General features: G+C 46.3%; 1 protein-coding gene across 1 annotated transcript in view; it reads left to right on the forward strand.

The window, feature by feature from the left end:
- Positions 1 to 4165: 4165 nt before the first annotated feature.
- Positions 4166 to 17735, forward strand: part of CYP4F22 (cytochrome P450 family 4 subfamily F member 22) — a gene marked incomplete at its 3' end in the record, with an annotated part of 138120 nt that continues 124550 nt past the window's right edge. Inside the window, exon 1 of the mRNA XM_083354700.1 lies at positions 4166 to 4294. The remainder of the gene's footprint in view (positions 4295 to 17735) is intronic.

The raw sequence follows: 17735 nt of genomic DNA on the forward strand, positions 1-17735 counted from the left end.
AGAGCTTGACTAATCCTCAGATGGAGATACATTCCTGGAAGGCCATAGAAAATGATAAGCAAAATCGTAGCCCACCTTCTCAGGCAACTGCATCACTAAAGCATCATTCATCTCTTTCAACAATGTACTATTGTACTTACTCTTGTTTTTATGTTCAAACAAAGAAATTTTAGAATACTGTTTCTTGTAGGCAGCAGGCTGTCCTCTTTAAATGAAGAAAGCTCACTTCTCCTGTTGGGTCTCAGTAGCACATTCTTCAGACATGGGCTGGCTTCAGAAGCATATTGAGCCATCATGATAAGCCAGGCTATTTGTGTTGCATGTTTCAGCAAGTTTACTTGCCAATGCAACTAGTCCCCTCTTGCTTGGCAGAATTAAATTGCACATTAACATACATATGATTACACAAACTTTGTTCTAGTATTGATTCAGTAAATGTGGAGTGTGGTGAGTGTAAGCACTGAGCATGATTTCTTGCACATCTGCTGATTTGCAGTTCAAAGATTATCACAATTGCTCTTGCTTTTTAGGGGTAGTAGATGAAGATTATCCAAAATCATTGTGCCAGCTGAATGGTGATTTTGCATATTGAAGCAACCTTTGGTGTCTTGCCATTGTAGTTTCCTGGGAAGGTAAGAAAAAGTGCATCAAAGGAAATCTTGGAATGCAGACTACACTCAAATTGGGCCACCTTAGTAAGGGGGGAAATTGTAGCTCCACCCCCAGGCTGCATTCCAGCCAACAGTGCTCTAGCCTCTAGACCTCAATGCATGGCACTCCAATTTTCAACACAAACATCAGACACTAGCCTTGACAATACCACACCGATAATCCCCATGTCTTGCTCTGAAGAGCAGGGCTTTTCAATCGGTGGTACGCATACCACTGGTGGTACACGAGCACCTGGCTGGTGGTACATGGCGTCGCCTTCCTCTCCCCCCCCCCTGCCTCCCCCCCGCTCCACTCCTTCCCAGCTCACTTGCTGCCGGAAAACATGCTGCTTGGTGGCAGCCTACAGGAACCCTACCGAGGGCACGCGAAGAGCGCAGGCGCAGAGGGAGGCCTCACTCTCCCCAGGGACTCATTGTGCAGCAACCGGATTGACTTCTCATGCGGGATCCATGTCGCCCTGCCCCCCCTCTTCTTACTTCACAAGTAAGTATGACCCTGATGGGGACAGAGCCATCCACTCCCTCAGTAGGTAGGTGTTTGACACCATTTGCATAGCTGTCCAGAGCGCCAACCCCACAACTGCCCGCTCCTTCTTTTCCCCCTTCTCTCTCTCTCTCTCTCTCTCTCTGTTGCGGCCTTCATCTTCTTTTCCTCTCGCCCCCCCTGCGAGCTTGCGATACCCCTCATGGTGCCTCCTGGGGCTTGAGACTTTTCCCCCTCTCCTCTTCCTGAGGTGCCCAGCTTTACAGAGGGGAAAGCAAAGTGGCCAAATGGTGTGCGCCCTCCCTGAGGACTCATCCCATGGCAGCAGGTGGGAATCAAGGCCCACATTTGTTTTGCTGATGTGTGCCAGGTGAAGCCATCAGAACGCGGGTGTGGAGGGAAAAATGCGCCTGCTTGACTCCCTCCCCCCCACTGTTGATGACTCCATACAGCTGGCCCTGACCTCTGCCGACAGGCTCCAGTCCACGGTGGGTCAACGCAGCAAGGCCGGTGCATGGGCATGATGCTGTGTGCCTGGGAAGCTGCATCCAGGGCCACCGATCAGCTGGTGATGCCGTATGGCTGGCCCCGACCTCCGCCAATGAGATCCAGTCCACAGAGAGCTCCCGTACAGCTGGCCCCAATCTGCCTGGTACTTCCAAAGGTGGCTGCTTCAAGGTCACATGGGCAGCCCTCGGCTGTTCCCCTCCCCTCCGCACCTCCAAATCAATCCTTAGGCCAGCATGTCTGACTGAGGAATTCTGGGAGTTGAAGTTAGGAAGCAATGATGAGCTCATGATGATTTCTTAACCGGGGTACTTGGGCTGTACCAAGTATTAATTTTCCTCAATTTATGTCTGTAAAGTGATTTGAGGAGTGTGATTGCTTGGATTATAACAGAAGTGTTATAGTTAAGTGGGCATCAGCTTTCTTGGTAAAAATGGATTAGGAAGGAAGGAAGGAAGGAAGGAAGGAAGGAAGGAAGGAAGGAAGGAAGGAAGGAAGGAAGGAAGGGAGGGAGGGAGGGAGGGAGGGACAATGAGAGGGAGGGGGGGAAGGAGAAAGGGACAAAGAAGGAGGGAAAGAAGAAAGGAAGGAAAAGGAAGGGGCAATGGGAGAGAGGGAGGGAGAGAGAGAAAGAGAGAGAGAGGGAGAGAGAGAGAGAAATAGAGAGGGAGAGAGAGAGGAGAGAGAAAGAAAGGGAGGGAAAGAGAGAGAAAGAAAAATAGAGAGAGGGAGAGAAAGAGAGGGAGAGAGAGAGATTAAATTAGTAACATGGTTGTTAAGTGAATCTGGTTTCCCCACTAACTTTGCTTGTCAGAAGGTTGCAAACGGCGATCACATGACCCTGGAACAATGTGACCATCATAAATACGAATCAGTTGCCAAGCATCTGAATGTAAATCACATGACCCTGGGGATGCTGAAATGGTCATAAGTGTGAAAAATGGTCATGAGTCAGTTTTTTCAGTGCTGTTGTAACTTTGAACAGTCACTAAACAAACTGTTGTAAGTCAATGCAAAAAGAATTGCAATACATCATGACATGTCACATGACATGGTGAGTTTGACACCTGTGACATAGCGTGTTAAAGCAGCAGCTTATTCACAGAGATACACTTTTTTCAGCCTATACTAGCATACTCTTGCCCGGGCATGTCAAACTTGCTGTTATGTACTGGGCTTGTGGTGTTACACCACGTGTGTTGCTGGAGAGGCTAACGGCTCCCCAGTAACCTAGACTAGCCATCTCCGGTCCTGTAATTGGCTAGCCCCAGGCGGCAAGAGTGGGTTCAAAGCTATTGGCTGTCGCCTAGGGGCTAGATTATATATTGTGGCTGGTTGCAGCCCAAGCTTCAGTACAGTTCTAGCATGAGTTATCTTGTACTCAGCCTCGTGTCTTCCTTCCTGCACCAAAGAGCTCACAACTTAACACTTGCAATGTCATATGATGTCGCACGACATATTGCAACTTTTCCCCCATTGCCGGCAGTTTGACATGCCTGCTAGCCATATGTAAACCAAGCCAAAGAGACATTACCTTTTTCAATGAAACTCTCTAGTTTTCCATACAATAGAGGCACTGTGGGCTGCTTTCCCTGTTGCTTGTCTTTTTGGTAAAACTGTAAGGAAGACCCATGTAATTAGAGAGAAGAGGAAGAAGCAAGTTCTGAAGTTAATTTTTCTGTGTCAACTGGTGCTGCTAAAACTTTATACCTGCAGAGAGCTAGCCTGGAAATAAAAACTTAGTTATAGCTTTTTTATTATAATTATTTGTACACTGCTTACTCAAGTGACTTAAATAATAATTAGTAGAAATGAGTTAATGTACAAACAGAAGGCAGAGAAGTGTTACTCAGTGCTGTTGTTCCTGCATATCATGGCCATAAATCAATGGAGGAGATCAGAAGACACCCAATAAAAAGCAGTTGGTGAAATAACTTAAGACAGATATAACCAACAAGGATATATTGATATTGCACCATTATTGGACTGTAAAGGGATCGTTTTGTTACCAATCAAAAAGTACTGTGCAGTGTGCCTTTTAAGATTTTTTTTCTGGTATGAAAACATGGAGAAAGCATTGGACATTTCCAGAGAAGACTTTTAATGTGCAATGCTCTGTGCTATTGGGGGAATTTTCACCAGTAGGGTAGAAAAAAAAATACCATTTAAAACTTGCAGTGTGGATTTCCACTGCTGCTCTTTGGGACTTTTCCTTATCACAGACTGTATGAATGGAAAGTTGGAAGGAACTACACAACGCCTTTTGTGATGAGTACTACAGGGAACTCTATGAAAACAGCGAAGTTTAGATCGTGTTTCCCTACTCCTCCCGTTCAATTCCTTGACTGAAGCGCGCAGAGTGATTGTCCCATAAAAGCCTTCTCTGGACGCAGCCGGGGCGAGGCGTTCCATAATGAATTTGACGAGGAAGTAGGAAGGGTACAGTAATAGCTGGCCACAAGGGGGCAAAATCTTTCAAACCTGCTTTCCTCGCGTAGTGAAACGGCACAGCTGACGCTGTAGACTGTGATGATCCCCGGTTAGCTTTTTCAGCACGTTTCCGAGGCTGCTTACCATCTGGAGAACGTAAAGAAGGAAACAGCCAGGAGTAAATAAAGTGTTATACAATAAGGTAAGGAAGGAAGCGCTGGAACCACGCTACCTGCCCCCTCTTGAGGGGAGGGCTTCACCACCTGTAGCCGACGTTTCGTGTGCCTCGTTCGCTGGGCTTGGCGCTAACTCCTAAATTACTGCTGGGCAATCCAAAGGTCAATTTACAGCCATATTAGTTGGTGCTCTTATCTCTAGGGATAGACTGGCTTCACATAAACAGAGCTTCATGGCTACTGTAACCTTGGGGGGGGGGCAATCTTGGTGGATGGGTGTTGGTTGATTTTGTGCCATCAGCTCTAGCAACAGCATAGATTCTGGTTCCTTCCGTCTTTCCCAGCATTAGAGTCTTCTGTAGAGCTAGGTCTTTGCATAATATAGTCATATTTGGTCATATTTACCTTGAATGAGAACTTTAGGTTGATTTGTTTGATTATGTATTTGTTGTTTTCTTGGCTGTCCATTGTATTGTCAGGAGTGTTCTCCAACACCAGGGTTCAAAAGCATCAATGTTCTTCCCATATTGCTGCTTTAAAGTTCAAGTCTCCCTTTCATAGAGAGTCACAGAGAAGCCTTTTGCATGATAGTGATCTTTGCAAGTATAGACATATCATGGCATCTAAATACCTTTTCCATCAAATGTAAGTCTATGGCACATTTCTTTATTAACAGTTACTTTCTTGTTAATAACTGATCCTAACAGGAAAAAACTACCACTTTTATGTCTTCATGATCAGTTCTAAGGTTGGTTGTTCAACCTGTTATCTTTAGTTTGGTATTCCTTATATTTAATTTTAGTCCCATTTCTTCACTGTGCTCCTTGACCTTTTTCTATTAGAGGTCACAGATGTTTTAAAATTTTTGGCTACACAGTAGTGTTATACTCATCAGCATAGCACAGATTATGGATGTTTTTTCCCCTCTAGTTTTAAAATCATGTTCATTTACTTTCAATCCAGCTTATCTTAATATATACTCAGCATATAGATTAAAAATGATCTTTAATCTTCTTGTTTTCAACTTTCAATTATTTTTAATTTTATTTTTTTTTCCAATTTTTAAAACTTTTTCTACTCTAAAATTCTTTTTTCAATTTTTTATAAAATTCTTATTTTTTATTTTTTAAATGTTTTCCAATTTTAAAATGCTTTTTCAATTTTTTAATAAAATCTTTTTCAATTTTTTCAATTTTTCAAAACAATTTACTTATTTTAATTCTTTATAAATTTTAAATTCTTAATGATTTAAGAGGGAAAAAAACTACAGAAAAAGAGACTGTGTTGACCTGCCTCAGTTAGACCTCCCAAGAAAGCAGAGCTCTTGAAACTTGCATTGTTTCAACAGGAACTTTGAAAGTTAAACAGCAGAAAAATAAGGCAGGAGCTGAGGATTTCCTGCATGAAATGATAGATTAAAAGAACCCAGTCAAATCCCACCCCAAATGTCCATCTGGCCAATCTATAGGTGTCAAATTGTTGTGGGAAAGAACCGATAAGGTGCCACTCTCAAGGTCATCAAGTTTCTCCGCAGCTTCTTCCCTCTGCCTGGAGATAAGGCAGATAGCCGGAGGCATATTCCATTCTCACCCCAAAAAAGTTACTTCAAAGAGGAAGGAACAAAGCAAAGGAAATACACTGCAGAATACCCGTAGGTCCCCCCCCCATCAGAATGGCAGAACCCAAAAATGAGGAGAAAAATGAAAGATGATGATTATTATTATTATTATTATTATTATTATTATTATTATTATTATTATTATTATTATTATTATTATTATTTTATTTGTATACCGCCCTTCTCCCGAAGGACTCAGGGCGATGAACAGGGCAATAAATACTAATACAAGGATACAAAAATTAAGAAAAGATTAAACAAAGTGCCCAATACCTTAGAACAATAAGTTAAAATACGTTAAAAGCAATAATAAAACCCAAAACCCATCAGGCCAGGCTGGCTTGTTCAAACAAGTAGGTCTTAAGATCCCGTCGGAAGGAGCGAAGGTCGGGCACCATCCGGAGCTCAACCGGTAAAGGGTTCCACAAATCCGGCGCACCCACAGAGAAGGACCTCCCCCTGGGGGCCACCAGACAGCATTCTCTGACCGGTGGCACCCTGAGGAGGCCCTCTCTGTGGGAGCGCACTGGGTAGAGGGAAGTCGATGCCGGCCGCAGGTGCTCCCTAAGGTACTCCGGACCCATGCCATGTAGGGCTTTAAAGGTCATTACCAGCACCTTGAATCTCACCCGGAAGACAACTGGAAGCCAATGCAGCTCACGGAGTGAAGGTGTAACATGGGAGTATCGGGAGACTCCCAACACGACTCTTGCGGCTGCATTCTGCACCAGTTGGAGCCTCCGAGTGGTCCTCAAGGGCAGCCCCATGTAGAGAGCGTTGCAGTAGTCTAATCGAGAGGTCACGAGCGCATGAGTGACCGTACGCAAGGCATCCCGGTCTAGATAGGGCTGCAACTGGCGCACCAGGCGAACCTGGGTGAAGGCCCCCCTAGTCACAGTTAATATATGAACTTCTAAAGAAAGCTGTGAATCTAGGAGGACTCCCAAGTTGCGAGCCCTATCTACGGTGGGTAATAACTCACCCCCCATAGAAAGAGATGGAATATTCTGAATTTCCCGAGATGCTGGTACGCACAGCCACTCAGTCTTGTCAGGGTTGAGCCGAGGCCTGTTCCTCCCCATCCAGACCCGAACTGCCTCCAGGCAACGGGACATCGCATTGAGGGCATCACTGGGGTGGTTTGGGGTCAAAATAAAAAAGCTGGATATCATCAGCATACTGATGATACCCAACTCCAAAACCACGAATGATCTCACCCAGCGGCTTCATATAGATATTGAACAGGAGAGGCGAGAGGACCGACCCCTGAGGAACTCCACAAACGAGAGGCCTCGAGGTCGACCTCTGCCCCCCTGCCAACACCGACTGGGAGAATCCCAGGAGATAAGAGGAGAACCACTGAAGAACCGTGCCTCCCACTCCCAATCCCCTGAGGCGCCGCAGCAGGATACCATGGTCGATGGTATCGAAAGCCATTGAGAGGTCTAAAAGGACTAGGACAGAGGAATATCCCCTGTCCCGAGTCCTCCAGAGATCATTCACCAGAGCGACCAATGCCGTCTCCGTGCTGTACCTGGGCTTGAAGCCCGATTTGTACGGGTCTAGATCCACCTGGAAAAGACAAAATAATAACAGGCAAATAAAAGGAAACACAAGGGTTAGTCAGGTTTGTCAGGGTAGTGAGTGTGGAACCTGTTAAGTAACTTAGGGGCTCTCACATGTTTTTTATGTACCCACTCATTTGGGAGGCTGGGAGGCCTTTCCATACCACCAGATATTGGGTTGACCCATGGTGTTTCCTGGAGTCTAAAACCTCTTTAACTTCAAAGTGTTGCTCTTCTTCCACCATAATAGTTTGTGATGGAGGAGGCGCAGTTGGCCTTAAGGGCGAGCTCGGCTCCAGCTTTAGTAAACTACAGTGAAACACCAGCTGAACCTGTGTTAATGTTTTGCGGAGTTCCAGTTCTACTGTGACAGGGTTAATGATGCGTTTGATGGGGAAGGGTCCCACAAATTTGACCCTAGTTTCTTTGAAGGTTGTAAGGACTTCAAAAACTTGGTGGAGAGATATACCCTGTGTCCCACTCTAAAAGGCTTTGGTTCCACCTGTTTCTTGTCTGCCTGCACTTTATAAGCTTCTCTAGCCTCATCTAATGCTTTTCTGACTACTGGCCACATATTTTGTAATTGTGTAATCCATTCCTTCAGCGAAGGGATGGTGGGTTCGTTGGCTGGCAATTCAAGCATCAGGTTGAAGCTCTGACTTGTAGCGAACTGGATTGGGGTGTAGCCAGTACAGGCCCTGGTCAGTACCTAGTAGACCCCAAAAAAGCTTTCAGGTAAATTGGACCCCCCTGTCTGATATTATGTGCTGTGGGGCTCCGTGCAGCTGATAGATGTGCTGCACAGCTTAGCCAAGGCTTTTGCAATTTGGATTTTTTGGCACGGTATAAAGTGGGCCTGTGTGGAGAACAAGTCTGTCACTACCCAAATGACAGTATTTCCAGCGCTCTCCGGTAGCTTCATGATAAAATTTCTCTACAAAGTGCTGAAGAGCTTGGTACCGCCTGTAAAAGGCCAGGCATTTTCCCTAGCCCCCGCTTTCCTGCTGCACAAATGGGGTAACTAGCCACATAGCCTTCAACATCTTTCTTTCAGAATGGCCACCAAAATTGTCTCCTTACCAGGTGGAGGGTTTTCACGAATCCAAAGTGTCCACCTAGCTTCAAATCATGGCAGAGTTGCATGAATTTTAACCTCTGAGGTGCAGGTATATATAGTTTTCCCCACACCCACAGCAGTCCATTATTCACTGAACAGAGATTTTTGTGGCTAAGGAACCACTTTCCTTCTCCAGTGCTTGTTTGAATTCCACTCCTGCTGCACTGTCTGAGGGTGGGTGGGGGGCAGACTCTTTGCCTGTGCTCTCGTGTTGACAGGAGCAGCTAGTTGCTTCATGGGTAACAGTGGTGTGACTACTTTGGCTTTTGAACTATTGCATTGTGGCATCCTTGACACGGCATCTGCTAAGAAGTTCCCCCCCCCCAGGTAAATGCTGAATGGTGAAATTGAATCGATGGAAGTGTTGTGACCACCAAGCTTGCTTGGGGTACAGATTCCTAGGGGTTTTTAGTGCTTCAATATTTTTGTGAAGCAAAGGGAATTTTGTTCCCTTACAGGAAGTGTCTCCAAGTGAGGAGGGCCCAACACACGGTATATGCTTTCTTCTCCCACACTGCCCATCTTTGTTCGGTCTCCATGAGTTTCCTTGTGATGTAGGCACAAGGTTGCAACTGGCCTGATTTTCTTGGAGTAACACTGCTCCCACCGCTATGTCACTGGCATCAGTCTGAATGACAAATGGCTTCTTTGGATCCGGTGTTTAAGCACCGGCTCGGCAGAGAAAAGCCTTTTTAATTTTTCATTATGGCATTCCATGGTCAATTTCAATGGGTGGGTGGGTTTTGTCTTTCCTCCTCCTTCATTTTTAACAAATTGGTAATGGGGAGTGCAATTTACACAAAAGAGGGGATGAATTGCTGATAGAAGTTAGCGAAACCCAGGAAACTTTGCAGCTGCCTCCTGGTGTGCAGTGGCACCCACTTCAGCACAGCCCACACTTTCTCTGGATCCATCACCACCCCCTCATGGGAAATATGGTAGCCCAAATAGTCAATTTTTTCTTAGTGGAACTCACATTTTGAGAGTTTGGCATAGAGTCGGGCTGCACGGAGCTTATTCAGAACTGCCCTGACTAATTTGACATGTCCCTCTTTCATCTTGGTATAAATTAGGATGTCACCAAGTACACCAAAACTCCCTTGTACAGGTGCTCAGGAAGGACCTCATTTATCAGCTGCATAAAGATAGCTGGCACCCCTTGCAGCCCAAAGGGGAGCACTTTGAATTGGAAACATTCTAGGGGACAGTTAAATGCAGTCTTCCATTCATCCTCCTTTTTTATTCTAAAATGGTAGTATGCTTCTCGCAAGTCCAGTTTAGAGAAAATCTTTCCCTTTGAGAGGTGGGCTAGCATGTCCTTCATGAGTGGCAAGGGGTAGGTGTTGTTCACACATACTCCATTCAAAGATCTATAATCCACACAGAGGCAAAGAGACCCATCCTTCTTTTCACGAAACAGCACTGGGGTGGCCATCTTTGGTCTCGCCAGCTGAATGAAGCCTCACACCAAATTTTTATCTATGAATTTTCACAGTTCCTCTAACTCTGGGTGGTCATGAAGTAGAGTTTGGGCTTGAGCCGGTACAAAGGGAATGCAGGCACTAACAATGGGGTTGCTGCCCCCCCTGCATTTCTGCAAAAGCCCCTTCTGTCTGGGTGACTCTTTGGTCCTTTTAGGACCCCCCAGCGATGCGAATCTGGGCGTGGAAGACGGGAGCTGTCCTTTCCTCTTTCTCCTCCAGCCTTCTCTCGACTGAGCCCCAGCAGTGATCAGCTTCTTCCTCCTTGAGGTTTTTGAAAGCTGCCACCATCAGGCTTATGGGTTGTTTAAGGAAGCAGTCAGACTGGGTCAGTCTCTTATCTTCTTCCTCACTGTGGTTGAGTGACTGTTCCATTACCCGCTTCCACCCTGCCTTGGTGGAGGGTCACTTTCTTGGACTTTCCTTCCCACTCCTCTTTCTTCCCCACATTGATCAACCATCTTGGCTTTGCGAGGTTCTCACCCATCTCTGCTTCATTGGCTGAGCTACTATCACTCAGGCAAGTCTTCAGGGGGGCCTCCACCCAGTACTCACTCTGTCCCTTCTTGCTGCCATGATTATACATCGCTAGTATGCTCCCTGTGGTAGGGGTTTTCTTCCCTCCAGGTTGACCACTATGCAGATCCTGCCTAATGTAAGGACCTGCCTCATTTAAACCTCCCAAAAAAGCAGAACAACTTGCATTGTTTCAACAGGAACTTTTATTAGACAGTATTGACAGGAGAAAAATAAGGCAGGATCTGAGGATTTCCTGTGCAAGACTATAGATTAAAATAACCCAGTCAAACCCCACTCCATCTGTCCATCTGTCCGATTCAGAGCCAATCCATAGGTGTTGTCAGGACCCACCCCAAACCACGTCTTAGGAAGACAAAATTCTTGGAGTCAAATCTATTCCAAAAAGAATCTTTACTATGACATGCTTGGTTGTAGGAACGAGACAGGACTTAATATTATTCTACGAAGTAAACCCTTATAAAGAGTTCCCAATTTAACCCCCCTTAACCCCCATTTGGTCAGTCCCCCATCCTTTCTCTTGTATCATCCAACTCGTGGGGAAAAGGAACTTAGGACTCTTCCTGTTTATTGCTGTCTTCTGTGACAAAAACCAGATGCTAGCCCCCCCTTTTGTTTCCCCAGTTCAAAAGGCTTCTCCTTTCCTTTGAAATGCCTATTGGCGGTTCAATACACATCTATCCTCTTCTCTTCGGGAGATGTGTGTGTGTGTGTGTGTGTGAGAGAGAGAGAGAGAGAGGAGACGGCCTTTGAAAGCAATGGTGGGTGTGAGTGTGGAGAAGAAAAGTAGAACATAGCATCCATTTGCACTTTGCAGAAGGCTAATGGGGGAAGGAGGACACATGAATTTGGACTTTGGAGAAAGGGAGAGAGAGGGAGGAAGGAAAGAGGAAGGAAGGAAGGAAGGCAGGCCAGGCCTGCCAGTGCCGCTGGGCAGATGCACAGCCAGGCCTGCCCAGGTGACGCCACAGCCAGCCACCTGGCTGTGGGTGGAGGGGGGAGAGGGGGGAGAGTGGCTATCCCCAAGCACTACACCTGCCTCCCTTTGGGCTCCCTCAGCCTCTCCCCCCCCTCCAGGCTAGGGATGGTCAGATTTCCCCCATGGGCAGCACTGTGCCTGCCACCAGCCCATCCCCGGCCAGCCCTCCTCCTCCATCCTCCTCCTCCTTCTGTGGGCAGACTTGCTGATCCAGGCAGCGCCTCTCCCCACATGCATCCTCAGGCAGAGGAGCTGGGAAGCCACAGCTCTCACTCCTCTCTGGCGTCCATCACCCGAAGTCCGAGCTCGGCGTGCCCAGGTGGCCAGCGACAGGCTGGAGAGTGCTGAATGGTGGCAGCTGTCCCAGGATGAGTGGTAGGCAGGGTGGTCGCTCCCGATGTCTGCAGGGGAATAAGCAGTGAGGAGGCTTCATGCCCAGCCCAGCATGGTACGGCAAGTGAGGCAGCAGCCTCATGCACGTCCTGGTACATGAGTGTATCCCCGCCCTGCCAGGCAAATGGAGCTATGACATCTGCAGCAGAAGAGTGCAGGTGGGTAGCCTCCACCAGAAAGATCATTTTTAACTACATCAGAAATGGAGATGGATTTCCAGATTCAGGATATGTTTAAACCTATACTTGAAGCTATTCTTGCAAATATTGAGAAACATAAAGCTGATTTGAAAGATAAAGGTGCCAGCTTACCTCCACAAGGCAAAACCCTGATTGCAGCTAGAAAACTACTAACCCCCAAAACAACAGAAGTGAAACATGTGAGCGCCAATGCAGAGGGCTCTACAGAACAACAAGCAGTCTACTGAAAATAATGACACAATAATTTCAAAACTGGAAATAACTTTCGACAAAACCATAAGAAACCTGTCAGGACCCACCCCAATCCACATCTTGGGAAATAAGGACTCTTGGAGCTGAGTTGTCCAAAAGAGAAAAGTTTACTAGGATAGGATTGGTTGTGGAGATATGAGACAGGATCTGGTCTTGAGTCACATTCAATTCTATATAAGCATTCCCGGTTCAACCCTGCTCCCCTCAAAACTCCATTTTGTTAGGATCCCATCAATTACTGGTTGTCAGGTCATTCCGTGGGAAGAAAGGAACTTCGTGCATTCCTTTGTTGATTGCCTTCTTCCTACAGCCCCAAACAGACAGATCACTTTCCCCCCTTAATTCCCCCAGATCAAAGGTTCTTTGAAAGCAGCTACAGATAGACTGAATAAACAATTCCCCCCTCCTTCTACAAGTATGGCAGAATCCCGGTAGGCACAATATTTTAACCATACATTTATGCATTACGGAGACCTGGTTAGGACATGAGGGTGGTGTCCCTTTGGTGGATCTTTGCCCACCAGGTTTCTGGTTGCTACACAGGCCTCGGGCTCAGGGAAGAGGCGGGGGAGTGGTGGTAGCGGTGAGGGAGAACCTATATCAGCGGGAGGCCACTGTTGTCCAAATAGCCGGGTGTGAGTCTCTCCTACTAAGATGTGGCCCTAAGGCTCAGTTGGGCTTGCTGCTAGTGTACCTTTCACCTAGTCGTGTAGCGGCAGCCCTGCCCGAGCTTCTTGTCATCCTCTCGGGACTGGTGATTGAATTCCCCAAAATTATGATCTTGGGTGACTTCAACCTACCATCCCTGGGGGGATCATCTGAGTTGGCTCGGGAGTTCATGGCTTCCATGACGGCCATGGACCTGACGCAGGTAATCCAGGGCCCGACTCATGTAGGAGGTCACATGCTCGATTTGATTTTCCTATCTGGACAGTGGTTAGATGATCTGGGTGGGGTTTCCCCAATTGTTGCACCCCTGTCATGGACAGATCATCATCTCCTGCGGCTGACCTTCCGCTTTGCCACTCCCCATCGTGGGGTTACTGAACCAACGAAATGGTACTGCCCCAGGTGGCTAATGGACCCTGGGTGGTTCCAAACAGCGCTTGGGCCCCCACCTGCCTCCTTTGCTCATAGCTCGGCCAATGCCATGGTGGAAGCCTGGGAAAAGGCAGCCACAGTAGCACTCGACCGAGTTGTACCCATGCAGCCCCTGACCCGGTGCAGATCCCAGTGGGCTCCATGGTTTTCTAAGGAGCTCCGGGAGATGAAACGTCAGAGACGGGGCCTAGAGAGCTGTTGGAGATCCAGCCGATCTGAATCCGACCGATCGCGACTAAGGTCCTTTACGAGGTCTTATCTCGCGGCGCTGAGGAGGGCAAGGTCTAATTACTTTGCTACCCTTATCGTGTCCGCAGATAATCACCCAACCGCCCTGTTTAGGGTGACCCGCTCCCTCCTTAATCTAGAGGTGAAGGAGGATCCCTTACAGGGTCGTGCCGAGGAATTTAGCCAACATCTGCTGGACAAAATCGCTCGGATCCGGACCAGTCTGGATTCCGACTGGGCAGAATCTGACGATGAGAACATGGACAGTCTTGTTGATGTTATCTGGGAAGAGTTCGATCCTGTGACTCTGGACGAGGTAGACAAGATCATGAGGAAGCTGAGCTCCACTACATCCTTATTGGACCCGTGCCCCTCCTGGCTGGTTTATGCGGCTCGGGATGGGACACGAGGCTGGATCCATGCAGTGATAACTGCTTCATTGAAAGAGGGCAGTTTCCCCGCAGCCTTGAAAGAAGCGGTGGTGAGACCCCTCCTCAAAAAGCCTTCCCTGGACCCAGCTGTTTTAAACAACTTTCGCCCAGTCTCCAACCTTCGCTTTCTTGTGAAGGTTGTTGAGAGCGTAGTGGCACATCAGCTTCCTCTGTTCCTTGAAGATACTGATTATCTAGACCCGTACCAATCGGGTTTCAGCCCCGGACACAGCACGGAGACGGCATTGGTCGCTCTGATGAATGATCTCTGGTGAGCTCGGGACATGGGTTATTTCTCTGTCTTGGTCCTATTAGACCTCTCTGCGGCTTTTGATACCATCGACCATGGTATCTTACTGCGGCGTCTCAGGAGATTGGGAGTGGGAGGCACTGTTCTTCAGTGGTTCTCCTCCTACCTTCTGGAACGTTCACAGTGGGTGTTGGCGGGTGGGCAGAGATTGACACCAAGGCCTCTCATTTATGGAGTTCCTCAGGGGTCGGTCCTCTCACCTCTCCTGTTTAACATCTATATGAAGCCGCTAGGTGAGATCATCCGTGGTTTTGGAGTGGGATATCATCAGTATGCTGATGACACCCAGCTTTTCATCTCGACCCCAAACCACACCAGTGATGCCCTCGACGTGATGTCCCGTTGCCTGGAAGCGGTCCGGGAATGGATGGGGAGGAACAGGCTTCAACTCAACCCGGACAAGACTGAATGGCTGTACATACCGGCATGTCAGGAAATTCAGATTATTCCATCTCTTAATATTGGGGGCAAGTTATTACCCCCCGTAGATAAGGCTCGCAATCTGGGTGTCCTCTTAGATTCACAGCTCTCCTTAGAAGATCATATAGGAGCTGTGACAAGAGGGGCCTTCGCCCAGGTTCATCTGGTGCGCCAGTTGCGACCCTATCTGGACCTGGATGCCTTGCGTACAGTCACCCATGCACTTGTGACCTCTCGTCTAGACTACTGCAATGCTCTTTACATGGGGCTGCCCTTGAGAACCACTCGGAAGCTTCAGCTGGTACAGAGTGCAGCTGCACGAGTTCTTTTGGGGGTCTCCCGATACTCCCATATTACACCTCTGCTCCGTGAGGTGCACTGGCTTCCAGTTGCCTTCCGAGTGAAATTCAAGGTGCTGGTGATGACATACAAAGCCCTACATGGCGTGGGTCCGGATTACCAAGGGAGCACCTACTGCCGGCGTCAACGTCCCTCCGTCCTGTACATTCCCACAGAGAGGGCCTCCTCAGGGTACCACCGGTGAGAGAATGTCGGCTGGTGACCCCCAGGGGGAGAGCATTCTCGGTGGGTGCACCAATCCTTTGGAACCGCTTTCCAGCTGAACTCCGGATGGCCCCCGACCTTTGCTCCTTCCGGCGTGATCTAAAAACTTATCTATTAGAACAAGCCGGCCTGGCCTGATGGATTTGGGTTTTAAAATTATTTTTCTAATGTATTCTTATTTTATTGCCCTGTACACCGCCCTGAGTCCTCCAGGAGAAGGGCGGTATATAAATATAAACCTGAGAAAGAAAAAGACCAGATCGAATTGAAGACGCGGTGGCTCAGTGGGTTAGGATGCTGAGCTTGTCGATCAGAAGGTTGGCAGTTTGGCCGGTCGAATCCCAAGTGCCGCATAGCAGAGTGAGCGCCTGTTACTGCTCCCAGCTTCTGCCAACCTAGCAGTTCGAAAGCACGTAAAAAATGCAAGTAGAAAAATAGGGACCACTACGGTAAGAAGGTAACAGCGTTCTGTGCACCTTTGGCATCTAGTCACGCCGGCCACATGATCATGGAGACATCCTCGGACAAGTGCTGACTCTTCGGCTTTGAAACGGAGATGAGCACTGGCCCCTAGATTTGGAAATGACTAGCATGCATGTGAGGAGGAACCTTTACCTTCTTACTATACCAGAACAAACATGGGGATCTGGGAGATCAAGGCGACTTAATGAATATAAATGGGCCAGACCTCTTAGAAAATTAGCACCAGATGGTCTCCTTTAAATTAGCAACCAGATGGTCTCCTTTAATCCACATAATATACACAAGAATGAAGAGAGACCTATCTGATGATTTAGAAGCATTGATATGGAAACCTGGCTGGCAAAAGAAGAAAGCTAGAATTAGGTTAAAAAACTGGGGGGCCCTGATTTATTAGATAGGATCCTAAACTGGCAGTTAGTGAGTTAAAGGGAGAATTTTTTTATTGAAAAGTTTTAAAATACATTTTAAAAAACATAAACTCCCTCCCTCCCCCCCCACTTACCCTCCCTCACTCTCCCCCCCCCCGACTTCCCAGAGCTAATACAGGGTATTAACTTTTACAAACTTAAGCTAAATATGCTAACTAACTAAAAAAAACACATTAAATTCTATCACACTTTAACTCTCCTTAAACATAACTAAATAACTAACTAGTAATGAATACCTAATAATACATCATATAAAACTAATACTTATTCATATGCTAAATGAAACTTTTTAGTCCCATATTTATTCTGAATATACTCGATCCATCTTCTCCATTCCACAATATATCTCTGTTGCGATTGTTCTTTCAAATATGCTGAAATCTTTGCCATTTCCGCCAGGTTTGAAACTTTCAAAGTCCACTCTTCTATAGTAGGCAGTTCCTCCTTCTTCCAATATTGCGCTACTAAAAGTCTTGCTGCCGTAATTAAGTTCAACATCAATTTAGTATCTATCACAGTACAATCTGTAATAATACCCAACATAAATAACTGTGGAGAAAACCTTATCTTTTTCTTAAATATCTTCTGCATATTCCATCAAATTTTAATCCAAAAAGCTTTAACTTTTTTACAAGTCCACCATATACTGTATGATAATACGTTGCATCCTCACAACCACACCTCCAACATTTAGGCTGGCAATTCGGATACATACTTGCTAATTTTTTAGGATCTAAATGCCATCTATAAAACATTTTGTAAAAATTCTCTCTTAAATTTTGAGCCTGTGTAAATTTTATATTTCTGACCCATATCTTTTCCCAAGTATCCATTGTTATAACCTGAAAATTCTGGGCCCAATTTATCATACAATCTTTAACAAACTCTGTTTCTGAGTCTATTTCTATCAGTACATTATATATCCTTCTTATATGTGCTTGACCTTGATCTCTAATTTGTTTTACCAAATTTCCATCAGTTATCAAAATACTGACTTTCTGATCCTCTTTCCATCTTGCTTGTAACTGCCCATACTGAAACCAAGTTTGTACTATTTTCCCTTCTTTTAAAATATTATATGACTTTAATTGCCATACATTCCTTTCCATCCTAAGAATTTCTTTATATGTAATCACATGATGTTTAAATCCCACATTTATGTTTTCTATTGCATGTTTAGGTATTGCCCAAATTGGTATTTTAAAATTTAACTTATGTCGATATTTTTTCCAAACTCGCAACAGAGCATACCTTAAAATATGTGTCTTAAAAACATTATCCACCTTCTTATCATACAATAAATATGCATGCCAACCAAATAACAAATCATAACCCTCAATATTCAGTAATCTCCCTTGTG

This window comes from Vipera ursinii, assembly GCF_947247035.1.
Source record: "Vipera ursinii genome assembly, chromosome: 2".
NCBI lineage: Eukaryota > Metazoa > Chordata > Lepidosauria > Squamata > Viperidae > Vipera > Vipera ursinii.